Here is a 17,374-nt window from a genome sequence, read left to right on the forward strand (position 1 = left end):
ATATTGCATTTAGCAGGATAAAACATCCCAAGGCACTTTACCAGATTGTTAGAAAACAAGATTTGGATTGTGTCATGGAAGAAGATATTTGGGCAGATATCCAAATCTTCGGTCAAAGAAATGGGTTTTAAGGAGTATCAGAAAAAAGAAAAGAGAGGTACGTAGATAGAAATGTTTGAGGAGGAAGTTCCAGAGCTTACATCTATCCCAACTGAAGGCATGCTACTAATGATGGAGTAATTAAAATCAGGGAAGTTCTAAAGGCCAGCATTTGAGGGGCATAGATACCTCAGAGTGTTGTAGGGCTGGAGGAAGGGCCGGTCATGGAGGAATTTGAAAACAAGGATGAGAATGTTAAAATTGAAGCATTGCTTAACTGGGAATCAATGTAGGTTAGCGAGCACAGAGGTGCTGGGTAAAAAGGACTTGGTGCAAATCTGGACACAGGCAGTAAAGTTTTGGATGACCTCAAGTTTACAGATGGTAGAATGTGAGAGACTGACCAGGAGTGCATTGGAATAGTTAGGTTTAGAGGCAACAATGACATGAATGAAAATTTCAGCAGCAGGTGAGCTGAGGCAGGGGCAGACTTAGACAATGCTACAGAAGTGGAAATAGTGATAGTGCAGATTTGTGGTTCGAAGTTCATATTGGGGCCAAGTGATGCAAAGCTTTGGAACAGCCTGGTTCAGCTTCAGACAGTTACCAGGAGAAGCATACAGTCAGTAGCTAGGGAACAGAGTTTTGTAGTGAGAATCAGAAACATTGGTTTTGATCTGGTTTTCCCAATATTCAATTGGAGGGAATTTCTTCTCATCTAATACTCGATGTTGGACAAGCAGTCTGGCAATTTAGTGGAGGAATTGAGAGAGAGGGTTGTGAGGTAGAGCTGAGTGTCAACAGTGTACATGTGGAAACTGACACTGTGCTCTCAAATGATGTCACCAAGGGACAGCGTGTTAATGAAAAGTGTGAGAGAGCCAAGGGTAGATTCTTGGACGACAATCAGAGGTAACTGTGGAGGTAGGAAGAGAAACCATTGCAGATGATTTTTTGGTTACAGTTAGGTAGAAAAGTTTCGAACCAGGCAGGTGTAGTCCCACCCAACTGGAGTGGAGAGGTATTGGAGGGGGGTGGTGTGATCAGCCATGTCAAAGGCTGCAGGTAGGTCAAGAAGGACAATGAGGGAAAGCTTATCATTGTCACAGTCACATAGGAAGCCATTTGTGACTTCAGTGAAAGCCATTTCAGTTCTGTGATCTGATTGGAGGGATTCGAACACATGGGGAAGAATTTGCTCTCGTCGGGCGGGCTTGGCAGGGGCGAGTGCGAGTGGTCGGGAAGCCGACTGCCACCCGTGACCGGACCGCGGCCGCGATTCCATATTGGCGGGCCAATTAAGGCCCACTCAGTGTGAAATGCGCACTGCAGTGCTGCCTGTGGCGGGGTGGGGGGGGAGAAGAGGGTGAACATGCAAGTTCATGCATACATGCGGGTGAGCGCAGGAAAAGCTCCTTGAGGCACAGAACTGCCTCAGGGAGATGAAGGCTTATGAAGATAAAAAATGATTTTAAAAATGTTAACAACATGTCCCCTCATGTGACTCTGTCACATGAGCAGGGACATGTTAGAAATCAGTATGAAAATTTAACATTTTTTTAATGGTGGATCGAAACCTCAATCCGCCTGTGGATGAGGCTTTGCAAAAAATCCAAAGGCCACTTGGCGTTTTTGCCTGTTGGCCAACTGCAAAGTTGGACAGGCAGTGAAAAATTTTATTTGATTAGATCTTTAGTGGCCTTAATAGGTCTGTTTAATTGTCAGCAGATGCGCTGCAGACTCCACGCACCCGCCGACTGAAATATCATGTGAGTGCGCGATGACGTCGGGATACTCACCTGACGTCATCGTACGTCATTTTACGCTCGTTTGGCCGACCCATTGAGCACAATATTCTGGCCATGGAGTTCTGGGAAAGATGGGAATGGATTTGGGAGGCAACAACACATTCAAGGAATTTGAGAGGAAAGGGAAGTTGTAGAGGGGGTGGTAGATGGCAAGGATTGAGGGTCAAGGTTTTTTTCAATGAGAGGGATGATGACGGCAGAGTTGGAGGAACATTAGATGAAGCAAGAGAACAGTGCATTATATTTATTATCCCGGGAGCCAGGGAGGGAAGTTGGTGGTCAGTAATTTAGTGGGAATATATTTGAGGGAGCAGAAAGTGGGCCGTGGGGGCAAGATGAGTTCAGAGAGGGTATGAGGGGAAATAGGAGAGAAACTGGAAAAAATTGAGTTCAGATCTAGGATGGGATGGGGGGGGGGAAACATTAGGGGAAGATTGAGATCTGCTCACTCAACACGTCTGCTCACTCAACAGTGGTGGAAATCAGCAGGGGAAACTCTCATTGATTTGTCCTTTCTTTGCCCAGATCAAGAATTAAATACAGCATCTTTTGGAATTTATTCAGTAAGCCATCAGGGAAGATTCTTATTTATGATACTGCACTATCTAATAATGTTGCGTGCTGTGGTTAAATTTTCTTATTCTGCTTTGTTATGTTGTTTTATTCCAAATCCCTTCATCTTCCCTTATGAATCTTCCCAGAGGCAATTTGCTGATCAGAAGTTGCATGGCTGCCTCTCAGTCAAGTGTGGCAAAGGATGATCTGAAAAATGGAAAGGGACTGCATTAGAAAGAAATATAGACAAATGACTAAAGATATTATTAAACTGATTCAGCAGCTGCCAGATTAAGTACAGAACTAGAAGCTGCTTTGGCTGCAGGCAGCTAAGCACTTTTAGTCACAGTTAACATTTCTCATGAACTTTGTTCAAGCACTGACAATTTAACCTGAGGAACTACACAAAATCAGCGCCATATATTGGTCAAAGGAAAGGACTGATCTTAACATTTATGACAGTACAATAATGATCTGACAATGCTTTTCAATATATTCACAATAGTCCACACCCAAAGCAACCACAAGCCTGATGTCATGCTGTCAGAGGACCATGAAGATAAAATTCTAGCAGTAATTGATGGCAGCTCCTAAACACTTAAAATTTGATTTAGTTCTCATCACTGTAATTCCTCAATAAAACCTCCTAGTGTTTAGGTAGTAAAGGGAGCAGTAATTATATGTTTACTGTTTTTAAGGAATATTATCCCTTTATTTTAAATGCTCCATCAGACCCATATGCCCATTTAATCCTGAATGCTGGTGGCTGAAGAGTTTCCTTCCATTACTTTAGCAGAGGCTTTACACTGTTTATAATAAATAGCTTAACAAGCCTGCTAAAATAATTGAGATAAGAATTTTACATAAACAGACATTGGTATTTGTATGTCCTTGATATTAATGAGGGTTTGCTCAGCTGGTGTAAGTGTGGTGGAGCAGAACCCCCGGTCATTTGCAATGATGCCACTGGCCTAGTCCCAACTTTCTGAGGCAGGGCCATTTAAATAACTCAAAAACAGAATTACCTGGAAAAACTCAGCAAGTCTGGCAGCATCGGTGGAGAAGAAATCAGTCAACGTTTCGAGCCTCCATGGCCCTTCGGCAGAACTGCAGCATAGTTTCAACAAGGGAGAAATATAAATTGGTTTAAGGTGGGTGGGGGGCGGGGGGGAAGAGACACATTGAGGGTGTGGTGTGAGCAGATAATCAAAAGATGTCAGAGACAAAAGGGTCAAAGAGGTGTTGAAGGTGGTGGTCTTTGTCTGAGAAAAGTGCTAATTAAGAATGGAATACAGGATATTCAAAGTACAGCTCTAGTGGGGGTGGGGTGGAAAGACTAAAGGTTTTAGTTTTAGATTTAAAAATAATGGAAATAGGTGGGGAAAGAAGAATCTATATAAATTATTGAAAAAAAAGGGGGGTGGGGGTGGGAAAAGAAACGGGGTGGGGATGGGGGGAGGGGGAGTTTAAGATCTAAAGTTGTTGAATTCAATATTCAGCCCGGAGGGCTGTAAAGTGCCTAGTCGGAAGATGAGGTGCTGTTCCTCCAGTTTGCGTTGGGCTTCACTGGAACAATGCAGCAAGCCAAGGACAGACATGTTGGCAAGAGAACAGGGTGGAGTGTTAAAATGGCAAGCGACAGGGAGGTTTGGGTCTTTCTTGCGGACAGACCGCAGGTGTTCCGCAAAACGGTCGCCCAGTTTGCGTTTGGTCTCTCCAATGTAGAGGAGACCGCATTGGGAGCAACGAATGCAGTAGACTAAGTTAGGGGAAATGCAAGTGAAATGCTGCTTCACTTGAAAGGAGTGTTTGGGCCCTTGGACGGTGAGGAGAGAGGAAGTGAAGGGGCAGGTGTTGCATCTTCTGCGTGGGCATGGGGAGGTGCCATAAGTGGTTGTTGAGGAGTAGGGGGTGATGGAGGAGTGGACCAGGGTGTCCCGGAGGGAACGATCCCTACGGAATGCCGTCAAGGGGGGTGAAGGGAAGATGTGTTTGGTGGTGGCATCATGCTGGAGTTGGCGGAAATGGCGGAGGATGATCCTTTGAATGCGGAGGCTGGTGGGGTGATGAGTGAGGACAAGGGGGACCCTATCATGTTTCTGGGAAGGAGGAGAAGGCGTGAGGGAGGATGCGCGGGATATGGGCCGGACACGGTTGAGGGCCCTGTCAACGACCGTGGATGGAAAACCTCGGTTAAGGAAGAAGGAGGACATGTCAGAGGAGCTGTTTTTGAAGGTAGCGTCATCAGAACAGATGCGACGGAAGCGAAGGAACTGAGAGAATGGGATGGAGTCTTTACAGGAAGCGGGGTGTGAGGAGCTGTAGTCGAGGTAGCTGTGGGAGTCGGTAGGCTTGTAATGGATATTGGTGGACAGTCTATCATCAGAAATTGAGACAGAGAGGTCAAGGAAGGGAAGAGAAGTGTCAGAGATGGACCATGTGAAGATGATGGAGGGGTGGAGATTGGAAGCAAAATTAATAAATTTTTCCAGGTCCCGACGAGAGCATGAAGCAGCACCGAAGTAATCATCGATGTACCGGAGAAAGAGTTGTGGGAGGGGTCCTACTCCGGCCCCCTCCCACAACTCTTTCTCCGGTACATCGATGATTACTTCGGTGCTGCTTCATGCTCTCGTCGGGACCTGGAAAAATTTATTAATTTTGCTTCCAATCTCCACCCCTCCATCATCTTCACATGGTCCATCTCTGACACTTCTCTTCCCTTCCTTGACCTCTCTGTCTCAATTTCTGATGATAGACTGTCCACCAATATCCATTACAAGCCTACCGACTCCCACAGCTACCTCGACTACAGCTCCTCACACCCCGCTTCCTGTAAAGACTCCATCCCATTCTCTCAGTTCCTTCGCTTCCGTCGCATCTGTTCTGATGACGCTACCTTCAAAAACAGCTCCTCTGACATGTCCTCCTTCTTCCTTAACCGAGGTTTTCCATCCACGGTCGTTGACAGGGCCCTCAACCGTGTCCGGCCCATATCCCGCGCATCCTCCCTCACGCCTTCTCCTCCTTCCCAGAAACATGATAGGGTCCCCCTTGTCCTCACTCATCACCCCACCAGCCTCCGCATTCAAAGGATCATCCTCCGCCATTTCCGCCAACTCCAGCATGATGCCACCACCAAACACATCTTCCCTTCACCCCCCTTGACGGCATTCCGTAGGGATCGTTCCCTCCGGGACACCCTGGTCCACTCCTCCATCACCCCCTACTCCTCAACAACCACTTATGGCACCTCCCCATGCCCACGCAGAAGATGCAACACCTGCCCCTTCACTTCCTCTCTCCTCACCGTCCAAGGGCCCAAACACTCCTTTCAAGTGAAGCAGCATTTCACTTGCATTTCCCCTAACTTAGTCTACTGCATTCGTTGCTCCCAATGCGGTCTCCTCTACATTGGAGAGACCAAACGCAAACTGGGCGACCGTTTTGCGGAACACCTGCGGTCTGTCCGCAAGAAAGACCCAAACCTCCCTGTCGCTTGCCATTTTAACACTCCACCCTGTTCTCTTGCCAACATGTCTGTCCTTGGCTTGCTGCATTGTTCCAGTGAAGCCCAACGCAAACTGGAGGAACAGCACCTCATCTTCCGACTAGGCACTTTACAGCCCTCCGGGCTGAATATTGAATTCAACAACTTTAGATCTTAAACTCCCCCTCCCCCCATCCCCACCCCGTTTCTTTTCCCACCCCCACCCCCCTTTTTTTTCAATAATTTATATAGATTCTTCTTTCCCCACCTATTTCCATTATTTTTAAATCTAAAACTAAAACCTTTAGTCTTTCCACCCCACCCCCACTAGAGCTGTACTTTGAATATCCTGTATTCCATTCTTAATTAGCACTTTTCTCAGACAAAGACCACCACCTTCAACACCTCTTTGACCCTTTTGTCTCTGACATCTTTTGATTATCTGCTCACACCACACCCTCAATGTGTCTCTTCCCCCCCGCCCCCCACCCACCTTAAACCAATTTATATTTCTCCCTTGTTGAAACTATGCTGCAGTTCTGCCGAAGGGCCATGGAGGCTCGAAACGTTGACTGATTTCTTCTCCGCCGATGCTGCCAGACTTGCTGAGTTTTTCCAGGTAATTCTGTTTTTGTTTTGTTTTGGATTTCCAGCATCCGCAGTAGCTTTTAGCTTTTTGTTTTTATCTCTCCATTTAAATAACTATCTGAAATAAAAGACACCAACAAAGAAGACATTTCCATAACAACCTAATCGAACAATGCATCCAAAAATACATACAAAACTGAACTATTCACATGGTGGACAGGCTTTGGGGAGTCAAGAAGTGAGTTACTTGTTGCAGGATTCCTAGCCTCTGACCTGCTCTTGCAGCTACAGTATTTATATGACTAGCCTAGTTCAGTTTCTGGTCAATGGTAACCTCCAAGGTGTTGATAGTGGGGGAATCAGTGATGGTAATGCCATTGAACATCAAGGGGTGATGGTTGGATTCTCTCTTGTTGGAGATGGTCATTGCCTGGCACTCATGTGGCACGAATGTTACTTGCCAATTGTCAGCCCAAACCTGGATATTGTCCAGGTCTTGCTGCATTTGGACATGGACTGCTTCAGTTTCTGAGGAGTCATGAATGGTGCTGAACATTGTGCAATCATCAGTGAACACCCCCACTTCTGACATTATGATGGAAGGAAGGTCATTGATGAAGCAGCTGAAGCTGGTTGGGCCGAGGACACTACCCTGAGGAACTCCTGCAGTGATGTCCTGGAGCTGAGATGACTGACCTCCAACAACCACAACCATCTTCCTTTGTGCCAGGTATGACTCCAATCAGTGGAGAGTTTTCCCCCTGATTCCCAATGACTCCAGTTTTGCTAGGGCTCCTTGATGCCACACATTGTCAAATGCTGCATTGATGTGAAGGGCAGCCACTCTAACCTCATCTCAGGAGTTCAGCTCTTTTGTCCATGTTTTAACCAAGGCTGTAATGAGGTCAGGAGCTGAGTGGCCCTGGTGGAACCCAAGCTGGGTGTCAGTGAACAGGTTATTGCTCAGCAAGTGTCGCTTGATAGCACTGTTGATGACCCCTTCCATTACTTTACTGATGATGGAGAGTAGACTGACGGGGCTGTAATTGACTGGGTTGGATTTGTCCTGCTTTTTGTGTATAGGTCATACCTAGGCAATTTTCCACATAGCCAGGTAGATGCCCGTGTTGTAGCTGTACTGGAACAGCTTGGCTAGGGGCACGGCAAGTTCTGGAGCACAAGTCTTCAGTACTATTGCCAGAATATTGTCAGGCCCCATAGTCTCTGCAGTATCCAGTGCCTTCAGCCATTTCTTGATATCACCTGGAGTGAATCGAATTGGCTGAAGACTGGCATCTATGATGCTGGGGACCTCCGGAGGAGGCTAAGATGAATCATCCACTCGGCATTTCTGGCTGAAGATTGTTGCAAATCCTTCAGCCTTATCTTTTGCACTGATGTGCTGGGCTCCCCCATCATTGAGGGTGGAGATGGGGATATTTGTGGAGCCTCCTACTCCAGTGAGTTGATTAATTGTCCACCACCATTCATGACTGGGTGTGGCAGGGCTGCAGAGCTTATGACGTAATGATAACCCTGGGAGAAATGTCAAACAAACAGCTATCATAACTGCTAGAACACAGTTTTTCCTCAAATCTCACTGACACTGGCAGCCTCTTTGTTTCATTTTTTAAAGGGCTGAGAATTTAAATAACTTCACAGCTTGACAGTTCTACTGACTTTATCCACCCTTCATGAGCATTTATAGCTACACTAAATATTTGTGACTCCCACACTGCGGGTTAAGGCCCTTGCTACAGAGAAAATGTGGTCTGTTTGAACTCAGCACTGAGTTCAGATAGCCCTGTAAGTTTGGTTTCTCCCATGTGTGAATCATGCCCCATCCCCTTTCCCCTACCGGTGAAAATGGGATCTCTCAGAAATGGGGACGGGACTTACGAATCAGACTCCCACCCACTATTTTTATAGATCCACGGAGTCTCCACAAGTCTGCCTAAATCCAGGCCGTGGAGTCATTTACTGCATAGGAGGAGGTCATTTGGCCCATTGAGTCTATGCCAGCTCTCCAGAAGCAATTCAGTCAGTCCTCTTCCCTTGCTCTAATCCTATAGCCCTGCAAGTCTATTTCCTTCAAGTGGCCATTCAATTTCATTTTGAAATCATTGATTATCTCTGCTTCCACCACCCTCATGGGCAGCAAGCTTCAGGTTATTACCACAGGCTGCATAAAAAAGTTCTTCCTCACAATCCCCCCTCCATCTTTTGCCAAAAACCTTAAATCTGTGCCCCCTGGTCCTTGTATCATCAGCTAATGGGAATAATTTTTCCTTTTCTACCTTACCCAAACCTCACATAATCTTGTGCACCGCTATTAAATCTCCCCTCAACCCCCTTTGCACCAAGGAAAAAATCCCCAGCTTCTCCAAACAAACCTTGTAGGTAAAATGCCCATCCCCCAGAATCATTCTGGTATATCTATCTGCACCCGCTCAAAGACTTTCACATCCTTCTTGAGTATGGTGACCACAACTGGGTACAATCGTCTAGTTTTAGGCCAGGATTTTTCAGTCGTCGGGCAGACTCAGTGGGGGCGAGTTGGGGGGGGGGGGCTGTGAATCGGGCCGCCGCCCGCGATTGGGCTGCGACCACCATTTCACGCCAATTAACAGCCAGCCAGCGTGAATCGTGCGCTGCAGCGGGTGCCCTGCTGCGCGGGTGCGCACAGTAAAAGCTCCCTGAGGCACAGAACTGCCTCAGGGGGCTGAAGCTTTCTGAAAATAAAAGATAATGAATTTAAAAATGTTAATAACATGTCCTCTGTCACATGAGCAGAGGCATGTTACAAATTATTACTAGCGCGCAATGACATCTGGATGCTCGCCCAACGTCTTCGCACATCATTTTATGCTTGTTCAGGTCAGCGCATGCCTGCCCATCCGATGAGCGCAATATTCTGCCCTTAGTGTTTTATAAAGGTTCAGCATAAGTTCCCTACTTTTGTACTCAATGCCTCTATTTATAAAGCCCAAGATCCCACATGCTAACCACTGTCTCAATATCTCCTGCCACTTTCAAAGATCGATGCATAGGCACCCCTAGGTCCCTCTGTTCCTGCACACTCTTCAGAACTATGCCATTAAGTTTATTGCCTCTCCTTAACCCTTTTACCATAATGCATCACCTTATAAATTACCCTGCCACTTGTCTGACCATTCAGCTCACCTGTCTATGTCCTGTTGCTATCGATGAGTAGCATTGTAACTGTTTGCCATACCTCCAAGTTTGATTTCATCAGCAAATTTTGAAATGTTACTCTGTTTTCCAATATTCAGTTAATTTATATATATATATATATATATATCCAAAAACCAATGGTCCTAACACTGACCCTAGAGGAACACCACTGTCTCCCATCCTCCTGTCTGAAACAACCATTTCCAATGATTCTGAAGAAGGGTCATAAGGACTTGAAACAGTAACTCAGCGTCTCTCTCCTCAGATGCTGCAAGACCTGTTGAGTTTTTCCAGCATATTCTGTTTTTATTTACAATGATTCACTGTTTTCTGTTCTAAGCCATTTTTTATTAATCCAAGTTGACACTGACCCTCCTATTCTATGAACCACAATTTTGTTTAACAGTATTTTATGTGGTACTTTGTCAACTATTTTCTTGAAATCCATATTGACAACATCCATTGCATGCTCTTCATCAACCTTCTCAGTTACTTTATCAAAAAATTCAATTAGATGAGTCAATCATGATCTTCCTTTTGCAAATCTGTGCTCGCTATCCTTCCTTAACTCAAACCCCAACAAGCGGATTTTTTTCCCCAGTTATCATTTCTAAAACCTTACTCATTACTGATGTTAAACTAACTGGCCTGTAGTAACTAGGACTGTCCTCTATACCCTTTCTTGCATAAGGGTGTCACATTTGCCACTCTCCAAACCTTTGGCACCTCCCTCCATATCTAAGGAAGATTGGAAGATTATGGCAAACTTTTCTTCTATCTCCATCCCTTTTGCAATTTTTGCTGGTGTAAACACAGCAGGCTTTTGCTGATGCATGGGCCCAGATTTTCATGGAGTCACAACGCCTTATCCAAAATGGTGCTGCGCCCCCGAAGCCAGAAGGCCTGCCCCCATATTCTGCACAAACAATTTTCACTGGAGGAGAGGGGAGACGTGGGAGGGGCGGATTTTGTTTATGTGCGTTTTGCAGAAGTGGCGGCACATTTAAAAGTGCAGCTGATTGCAAGCTGAAGCAAATTTTGTATTAGCATTTTCAGAACCCAACTTGCGTGACTTATGACTTAGTGCAAAAGTCATAAAGATAATGGGGGTCTTTGGAGAGGTCAGGAGCTCCTTAGGAGATCACAAACCATTTGATGAAGTGCCACAGAAGTTCATCATTCCAAACACAGGTGTGTGGCTGACACAATGGAGTTGTAGGTTGGGGCCTGCGGCCTATCTCTTCGGCCCTCCTGACTCGGGCATCCAGATGGGAGGAAGGAGAGTGTGCCAGATAATGGAACGACTATGCAGCCAAAGAAGCTGCAAAATGCGGGTGGCACCATCGCATATTCAGGCCATAGAGGCATGTAAGCAGGATAAACATGCGACCAGAGGGGGGGGGGGGCAAGGCCTGGAATTGGAGGCAGTGCAGTCCGCAGCGGGCAGGAGGGGGATGAGGAGAATCAAGTTTTACCGCAGGGTTAAGGTCTACCGACTGCGGAGATCGTATCTGGATATGACAAAAAGCCAGTGCAGAAGAAGGCTCAGGTGAACCCGAAAATTGGTTACAGTGAGGTGTGCCATGATGCAACAAGAACTGGCACCTCAGTCTACAGTCCCGCATGCCCTGCTAGTTGCACTTAAGGTCACAGTGACTCTGAGTTTTCATTCTGGTGGCTCTTTCCAGGGGTCAGGAACTGGCCTCTGCAGCATAACATAATCAGCCCCAGGCAGGTGCATCAAGGCAGTTACACATGCCCTATTGTTTAGGTAGGGAGCACATAAACTTCCCAATGTATGTAGTGTTGCAGCCCCAGAGGGCCAGGGGGTTTGCAGAATTATCAGGCTTCCCTCAAGTATAGGGGGCTATCGAATGCACCTACAGGTCCATGATTGGTTTCCTGGGGATAAGGGGTACGTACCCCTTGAGGAGGTGACTGATGACTCACTTTGGGTGCCAGTACACGTATCCCAAAAGACACCAGAACAACAGCCATGTGCTGACCCACAACACAATAGGACAGGCTATTGGCACCTTGAAATGCCTTAAGCATTTTTGAGGAGCATGACAGTATTCCCCTGCAAGGGTCTCCAGAATAGACATTGTGACCTGCATGCACCTCAATATGGCACAGCGGAGGGGCCTACAACCAAAGGGAGCAGAAGCATGCCCTATAGATATAACATCTGAGGAGGAGGATGATGAGGTAGATGAGGGCCATGAGGAGGCCCTGGTCTAGGGTCTTGGAGCTGACATGAAGGGGGAGGAAGAGGGCAGCAATGGGAGACCACCTGAAGGGCAGGCCCGTGTAGCCATGGCAGATGCTTTACAGGAGGATTCATCATCAGAAGCCTGCTACATTAGAGTAGATTCTTCTAGGCTCTTGAAATGTCACTAAGTATATTAGCCAGCCCCTGGTGGGCAGCTCCAATAAACCTGTAATATGGAAGCCACACTTCTTCAGGGAAATGCAAATCCCCAACACTAGAGAAAAACAACAGCACATACTGACAATCATTGCCATCAACATGGCTGAAACTATGACTATCACAACCCTTGACCTCCTCACAGTGCACAAATACACCTTGGCCAGGATTTTACAGCCCCGCCACAGCATGTCTCCCCCCCAGCGGATGCGGCAAACCATTTAAATCTCCATTCAGTTCTGTGGGACCATAATATCTGTAAAATCCTGGCCATTATTAACTTGAATATTGGAACACAAAGTGAAATTTTAAAATTTGCTGATGATACCAAACTTGGAGGTGTGACAAATAGTGACAATGATTCCAATCAACTGCAATGGGACGTAGATAGGATAGCAGATTGGATAGACAAGTGACAGGTGGAATTTAATACAGTGAAGTATAAGGTGATGCATTTTGGCTGAAGGGATAGGGAGAGGCAACATAGGCCAGAATTTTCCCATTGGCGTGTGGGGGTGGGCCCCACACACCCATGTGTGGTGACGTCGGGCGAGCGTCCTTCGTCACCGCGCACCATCGTGATATTTCGTTGGGCGGGTGCACGATGATATCGCGATGGCGCGCCTGCCATTAATTAACGGGCCACTTAAGGCCCTTGAGGCGCCAATCGATGGAGATTTCTCAGCGCCTGTGCGATCTTCGGGTTAGCGCACGGGCGCAATGGGCAGGCGAGTAGGACACATTTGTATAAACCTTAACCATGGGAGGAATAAGTGGGCTCAGTGGGGTCGCGAGTGTGCTCTGTCAAATATTGTTCTTTCAAAGTTACTGATACTTGCCTGTGTGATCTGCATTACTTCAAAACGCATACCAGCTGCTTGGTCTGGACTTACAACCTTCAGGTCAGCTCTCCGCAGTGAGGAATCCTTTTCGGGCCTGCAGGTTTCAGGAAGCCTTCCCTTAGCCTGGGAATGGGAACTGAACTGTCTACTGGAGGAAGCTCCTCTGAGGAGGAAGGGAGGGCTAGAAGGGGGAGGAGGCCAGGAGTGCACATTCAGCCTCAAGAGGAGCCACCTTTGGGAGGACAGGCGCAAGCACAAGGGGTGCAGGGCCAAGAGGTAGTCCTAGGCGGAAGGGGCCGCAGAAGATGCCACTATCCTGTTGCTAGGGTATACAGGCAGCAAAGCAGCTATCTCAATACGTCTGAAGTGCTGTGCCAAAGGAGGATCCATCTCTCAAGGGAGACAGTCAACTATACCAGATGATTGGGCCTGAGATCTCTGCGAATTGTGTGGGCAGACACCCCGTGCCAGCAATTCTAAAGGCCACAGCTGCCCTCAACTTCTATGCCTCTGGCTTCTTCCAGAGGTCAGTGGGTGATCTTTGCGGTATCTCCCAATCAGCTGTGCACACTTGTGTCAAGCAGGTTACAGACGGTCTGTTCAGGTGTACATTGACTTCATCCACTATCGTTGGGACCAGGCAAGCCAGACACAGCGAGCCAGAGGCTTTGCGGCCATTGCTAGCTTCCCCCGTGTCTAGGGTGCAATAGACTGCACACATGTGGCCATCAAGATGCCAGCAGGTGAGCCCGGTGCCTTCATCAACAGGAAGGGCTTCCACTCCATGAACGTACAGATAGTGTGTGATCAAAGGATGCTGATTCTACAAGTTTGTGCAAGGTACCTAGGCAGCTCCCACAACGCCTACATCCTCAGACACTCCCAGGTGCCGAGGCTCTTCAGTGCTCCAGCCCGGCTGGATGGATGGCTGCTGGGTGACAAGGGCTATCCCCTCAGAAGGTGGCTCATGGCGCCTCTCCGCCATCCAAGAATAGAAACTGAGCAGCAGTACAATAGGCGCCATGCCTCCACAAGTGGAGAGAGCCATTGGTCTTCTCAAGATATGCTTCTGATGCCTGAATTGTTCAGGGGGCGCACTCCAATACCCCCCAGATCGTGTGTTACTGATAGTGGTTGCATGCTGCGCTCTCCACAATCTTGCGCTGGAAAGGGGGTTGCTGTGGACAATGAAGATGTGGATGCACTGGCTGCGGCTGCACATGATGAGTCCAGCAGTGAGTCCGAGGATGAGCATGCACAGGAAATGCAGGAAGTAGACACTGACCCGGGCATACTCCAGGGAGACAGGGACACCCGGAGGCTTTAATCCAACGAACATTCAGCTAGCACACCACATATGGACCTCCAGGACAAGCCTGGGCTGCAGGATCCATACTCAATACCTAAGTGCAAAGTCTACCTGTATAGGGACATTAACTAAGGTCCTTGTTAATAAAGCTGAATGTCCCACAAATCATTCATAACATTATTGGTAACCATCCACCTGCAGAAGAATAGAGGCACACTCAGCCATGGTGACATGTCTGAATTTTACAACCAAAGGAACTTAAAAAAGCAAAATGACAAAGGTGTTAAAAATCACGCCAACTCATAAAGACCTCATTGCGGGCCAACACAGAAGCACCAGTGATAAACCCGTGGTGTGCCTAAGGTGCCTTATGTTTATGTTTTCAGGTGCTACATCTTGGTGCTGCCACCTCACTGGGAGTGGCATCTGAGACAGCCTGTTCATTCTGCTGTCCTGTTGGCCTCGATGACCTTGGCGGCCGTCCTCTGGCCTGTGGAGCCTGTGCTGGCCCCGCCTGGGAAGGAGCTGCCAGTTCCACAGCTGGTATCTCTCCAGTCATCGCAACCTAACTGGATGCAACGATCACTGGCAGAGGGGCGGAGATGCTGCCGCCCTCATCCGGAGTGCCTACAGAGATGACAGGCAGCTGCTGCGCTGACATGAGGTTGCTTCAGACATCCCTGCTCCCCGTGGATGGATGGGTACTGAGCTGGGAAACTTGGTCTCCTGGAGGAGCCTCTCCATGAGAGTTGCCACTCTCTCCATGGAGGGCACTTGACGCTCGGCCATGAGGCTCATTGCTTCGGCGATAGTCTGTGTAGATTCCTCCACCATGGACACCAAGCCAAGCATAGCCTCATGTATCTCCACCAGATGCTCCCACACACCTGGCCGCATTTCCTGCATTTGCTGCGTCGCGGACGACTCCAGAGGCACAACATCAGGCACCGACTGCGCATGTACCTGGTTCCCTGCAGTCCTCTGACTCCTGGCGTCATGGGCACTCTCTGTCCCTGCCAGCTCCTCCAGTGACTGTGAAGTGCCCTCACCCCTGTGCTCCGGGACACTAGCCTATGTTCTAATTCCCACTGAGGTGCTAGTATCAGCGCTGGTGCCTGCCTGGCAGAGATGGCGTGACGCTGGTGAGTCCGTGACTTCAGGGCCCTCAGGTGTGAGAGGGGGTCCCTGCTGCTCTTCCTCCCGGCCCTGATCCATTGATGCTGAAAGGAAGAACAAGGACGTTGGAGAGTTAATGTGGAGACAATGTCAATGGGAAACCCTGTCCCCCGGATCATTATGCGCTCATCCTTCCATATGCAATGGTGAAGCCATGTTGCAAACTTCAATCACTGAACATTCAGCAGTGCCATGGCTGTTGGGAGAACAATGGTGACCTCACTGCTGGACAAACATACCTGCCCGTGGCACCCCAGCCTCACTGACACCGGTGGACCTGGGTGCATGGCACCTCTCCAAATCTAGGGCCTCCTGCTCGAAGCGGCTGAGAATCGCTAACTGTGCCGGCCCGCCGCCAGTCCTCACCCGCTCAGCTGCATTATGTGCATTCATCTCCTAAAAAGGAGAGAAGAGCATTGATTAGTGCTAATTGTACCTGGATTCTTTTCACAGACGGCCCACCCCAACCAGAGTGGGACATTGCAGGGCTCCAGTGCCTCCTCACCCCGCTGCTGCCGAACACTCACACAAAGATGCTAGGCTTGTCCCCCGCGCCCCCCACCTCCTTGACTAAATGTTGCCTACATCACATTAGGCACCACAGGTTGTTGAAGCACTTGCAGCTCTGGATCCAGGTGCGCCGAGCCACGTCGCGGGAGCTAACCACCTCCGCCACCTCTTCCCAGGCACGTTTGGCCATGTGGGGGGGCCTCCTCCTCCCATCCTGGGGTATGAGCACCTCCCACCGTGCTGCCACCTCCTCGAGGAGGACAGCAAGGCAATCATCAGAATATCAAGGGGTACAGTGGTCCCCTGCCCTACCCTCCTGCCTGGCCTGCTCACCAGCAGCTCTCTGGGGATCCCTTCCAGTGGCCATGATTCACAGCCTTTGAAAGGCTGCAGCAGCTTTTTGAAACAGGCGGCCGGGGTCACCATTGGACCCAGCGATCACTGCAGCCCCACCGCTGCCCGCCCACTCCCGCTGTCCTCGGGAGCTGCGATTCAGGCTGGGTGGACCTTAATTGGCCCGCCCATGTAAAATGGCGGCGCGGACCTGATCGCGGGCAGCGATTGGGTCCACGCACTCCCGCGCCTGTTCCCGCACCGCCCACCTGACAGGCAGAAAATTCTGCCCATAGACTTAACGGCACAGTTCTAAAGGGCGTGCAGGGACAGAGTGACCTGGGGAAACATGTGCACAGATCTTTGAAGGTGACAGGGTATATTGAGAGAGGTTAGCCAAGCACACAGGGTGTTGGGCTTCACAATAGATGCATTGAATACAAAAGCAGGGAAATTATGATGAACATTTATTAAGCTCTGGGTAACCCACAACTAGAGTATTGCACCCAGTTTTGGTCACCAGACTTTAAGAAGGATGCGAAGGCCCTTGTGAGGTTGCAGAGGAGATTTACCAGAATGATTCTTGGGATGAGGGAATTTAGCTTTTAGGTTGGAGACGTTGACATTTTTCTCCTTAGAGCATAGGACATTGAGGGGACATTTGATAGAGGCGTACAAGTTTTGGTTAGATAAACAAAGATAAGCTGTTCCAATTCATTAATGATAAAATTGACTAGGGGTTACACATTTAAGGTTTGGGAAAGTGATATAGGAGAATGTGAGGAAGAGCTTTGTTATGCAGCAAGGAGTAATGATTTGGAACTCGCTGCCCACAAGGGTGGTGGAAGTGGAGCTGATCAACGATTACAAAGGGAATTAGACAGATATTGTAAAGAAATAAACTTACACGGATAGAGCAGGGTAATGACTGGATTATTCTGAAGAAAGCTGGCATGGACTCAATGGGCTGAATGGCTTCCTTCTGTTCCATAATAATTCAATGGGCTAAATTTTTATGGATGCGGGGAGACTCTGCAGGCC

General features: G+C 48.3%; 1 long non-coding RNA gene across 1 annotated transcript in view; it reads right to left on the reverse strand.

The window, feature by feature from the left end:
• Positions 1-2,445: 2,445 nt before the first annotated feature.
• LOC144679355 (uncharacterized) overlaps positions 2,446-17,374 on the reverse strand; it is a 43,761-nt gene continuing 28,832 nt past the window's right edge. The window contains exon 2 of the long non-coding RNA XR_013576328.1: positions 2,446-2,669. This is a non-coding gene — a long non-coding RNA (uncharacterized LOC144679355). The remainder of the gene's footprint in view (positions 2,670-17,374) is intronic.

This window comes from Cetorhinus maximus, chromosome 4, assembly GCF_964194155.1.
Source record: "Cetorhinus maximus chromosome 4, sCetMax3.hap1.1, whole genome shotgun sequence".
Lineage (NCBI taxonomy): Eukaryota > Metazoa > Chordata > Chondrichthyes > Lamniformes > Cetorhinidae > Cetorhinus > Cetorhinus maximus.